Here is a 3,719-nt window from a genome sequence, read left to right on the forward strand (position 1 = left end):
TCTGTCATCATTTTCAAAGTTATGCGGTTGGCTAATGAAACAAAGTCATATTTCTTAGAATACATTACCTTCTCCCTGCATTTGATGAAAATTATGATTCAAACGAAAGCATGGCCTCTCAAGGCTGTCATCCCCCACTTACTCTCTTCAGTCTGTAGATGTAACACATTTATCTTAAAGTTGTTTTGAATCTTACTGAACTTCCATGAATAATGGCTCCACTGGAATTCTGTGCTTGCAGGCATTCAGTCACAGGTGGGTAAAACCCCAGGAACTGTGAACATGGACATTGTACTTTTCTCCTCTGCTATGCGCATGCTCATTAATCCATTAGGCTTCAATTACAAAACACAAGTTTCAGGGTAAAATTTAAAATTTCAAGCAGGAAGAGATGAAAGTTCTAATTTGAAAAGATAACATGTACCCCAGTGTTCATAGTGGCACTATTTACAATAGCTAAGACATGGAAAAGGTCAGTTTTCATTCCAATTCCAAAGAAAGGCAATGCCAAAGAATGCTCAAACTACTGCACAATTGCTCTCATCTCACATGCTAGTAAAGTAATGCTCAAAATTCTCCAAGCCAGGCTTCAGCAATACATGAACCGTGAAATTCCAGATGCTCAAGCTGGTTTTAGAAAAGGCAGAGGAACCAGAGATCAAATTGCCAACATCCGCTGGATCAGGGAAAAAGCAAGAGAGTTCCAGAAAAACATCTATTTCTGCTTTATTGACTATGCCAAAGCCTTTGACTGTGTGGATCACAAGAAACTGGAAAATTCTGAAAGAGATGGGTATACCAGACCACCTGATCTGCCTCTTGAGAAACCTATATGCAGGTCAGGAAGCAAAAGTTCGAACTGGACATGGAACAACAGACTGGTTCCAAATAGGGAAAGGAATACGTCAGGGCTGTATATTGTCACCCTCCTTAGTTAACTTCTATGCAGAATACATCATGAGAAACGCTGGGCTGGAAGAAGCACAATGTGGAATCAAGATTGCTGGGAGAAATATCAATACCCTCAGATATGCAGATGACACCACCCTTATGGCAGAAAGTGAAGAGGAACTAAAATGCCTGTTGATGAAAGTGAAAGAGGAGAGTGAAAAAGTTGGCTTAGAGACTGAGACTAATGGCGTTGTCCACGGAGCAGGCCACGGGAGGCATTGAGAAGGCCAAGGCGGAAGAGAAACGGCGTGTTCTGGAATCCAGGGCAGCCCCGCTCGGAAATTTCCCTCATCATTCCCGCTTCCACCCTCCAGAGCAACGGCTCCGCCTCCTACCCCCGGAGCTGCTTCGTCGGCTCTTCTTCCCTCAGTCCCGAGACAAGGCCGATCCTGGGGCTCGACGTGGGGTGTAACTCCGGGGATCTGAGTGTGGCTCTATACAAACATTTCCTTTCCCTACATGATGGGGAGGCCTGCTTAGATGCGTCAAGAGCACTCCATCTCCTCTGCTGCAACATAGATCCAGTCCTGGTGGAACGAGCTGAAAAAGAATGCCCTCTTCCTGATGGTTTGACTTTTATTACCCTGGACTTCATGAATCAAAGGACCCAGAAAGTTCTCCTGAGCTCTTTCTTGAGCCAGTTTGGACGCTCAGTTTTTGATATTGGCTTCTGCATGTCAGTAACCATGTGGATTCACCTGAACCATGGGAACCAAGGCCTGTGGGAGTTCCTGGCCCACCTTTCTTACCTATGCCCCTACCTCCTTGTGGAGCCACAGCCCTGGAAGTGTTACCGGGCAGCTGCAAGGCGTCTCCGGAAGCTGGGCCTCCAGGATTTTGACCACTTCCGCTCCCTGGCCATCGGAGGTGATATGGCCATTCAGACTGTGCAGATCTTGACCCAGGACCATGGCATGGAATTAGTATGCTGCTTTGGCAACACCAGCTGGGACCGAAGCCTTCTGCTCTTCAGGACAAAACAAGCCACAGAGACTCATCCGATCCCCGGGTCACTGATAGAAGAGGAAAATAACGGAACAAAATAAGATTCTGGAGAGAGTGAGATGGGAGGATGGTAAGACCAGGATAGAGATATTGAAAGAGTTTTATATAAAAAATTAAGTTCATTCTCCTTAACTCCTAGTAGTTAGGCAGCGTCCAAACCTGGCAGAAGTTTTGTAAGTGTCCAGGACATGGAACTAAACAAATCATTATCTGTTCCCTATTTTGGGGGATGATCCCTGAGGAGACTATATTTGAGGGGCAATGACCTGGGCTGTCTGGCAGAAGGTGAACTGGAGAAAGTGCTTCTGGGATATGGAAGGGGCTGCTTTTGGTGATTATTTAGGAAAACTTAGACAAGTTTAGCCTTAGGGTGTGTCTGTTCCCTGGCCTACTTGAATCTGATCTGCCTTCTTCAGGCTTTCTTCTAGACTTATCCTGTCTATGAGGCAAAACCTCACAATACAGTCTGGAATGAAAAGTCACTGGCCTATCTAAAGGAGAGTTTTGGTAGGAAAAATATCTTTCCAGAGCAGGTCAAGTTTCCAGCACGCCCAGGCTGAGCATGGCAGTCACAGATACAGTATTAGCCAAGATACATTGACTAGCATTTACAAAGTGTTTAAAAGATTTAAATCATGAACTCAAAATTGAACTGGTACAAATGAAATGAATGAAGTGGGATTGTATACAGTATATACAATTATATATAATAAAAGTGACAAATATGATTGAGAATACCCTGTGCGGGGTGGGGGTGGGGGGTTGCGTGGGGAAGTTGGCTTAAAGCTCAACATTCAGAAAACTAAGATCATGGCATCTGGTCCCATCACTTCATGGGAAATAGATGGGAAAACAGTGGAAACAGTGTCAGACTTTGTTTTGGGGGGCTCCAAAATCACTGTAGATGGTGATTGCAGCCATGAAATTAAAAGACACTTATTCCTTGGAAGAAAAGTTATGACCAACCTAGATAGCATGTTCAAAAGCAGAGACATTACTTTGCCAACAAAGGTCTGTCTAGTCAAGGCTATGGTTTTTCCAGTAGTCATGTATGGATGTGAGAGTTGAACTGTGAAGAAGGCTGAGCACCAAAGAATTGATGCTTTTGAACTGTGGTGTTGGAGAAGACTCTTGAGAGTCCCTTGGACTGCAAGGAGATCCAACCAGTCCATTCTGAAGGAGATCAGCCCTGGGATTTCTTTGGAAGGAATGATGCTAAGGCTGAAACTCCAGTACTTTGGCCACCTCATGCGAAGAGTTGATGCATTGGAAAAGACTCTGATGCTGGGAGGGATTGGGGGCAGGAGGAGAAGGGGACGACAGAGGATGAGATGGCTGGATGGCATCACCGACTTGATGGACGTGAGTCTGAGTGAACTCCGCGAGTTGGTGATGGACAGGGAGGCCTGGCGTGCTGCAATTCATGGGGTCACAAAGAGTCAGACATGATTGAGTGACTGAACTGAACTGAACTGAAGACATGGAAGCAAACTAAACATCCATCAACAGATGAATGGATAAAGAATATGTGGAATATGTGTGTATGTATACATATATATGTATATATATAATAGAATATTAGCCAAAAAAGAATGAAATAGTGCCATTTTTAGCAACATACATAGACCTAGAGTATACCATACTAAGAGAAGTAAGTCAAACAGAGAAAGACAAATGTTATATGATATTAATTACATGTGGAGTCCTAAAAATAGTACAAATGAACTTATTTATAAAATATAAACAGGCTCAGAAACAGAAAA

General features: G+C 43.9%; 1 pseudogene; it reads left to right on the top strand.

Moving 5' to 3' along the window:
• The first annotated feature begins 1,006 nt into the window (after positions 1 to 1,006).
• Positions 1,007 to 2,014, top strand: LOC101121130 (RNA 5'-monophosphate methyltransferase-like; annotated as a pseudogene).
• The last annotated feature ends 1,705 nt before the right edge of the window (positions 2,015 to 3,719 follow it).

The sequence above is a fragment of the Ovis aries genome, chromosome 1, assembly GCF_016772045.2.
Source record: "Ovis aries strain OAR_USU_Benz2616 breed Rambouillet chromosome 1, ARS-UI_Ramb_v3.0, whole genome shotgun sequence".
In the NCBI taxonomy this organism is placed as follows: Eukaryota; Metazoa; Chordata; class Mammalia; order Artiodactyla; family Bovidae; genus Ovis; species Ovis aries.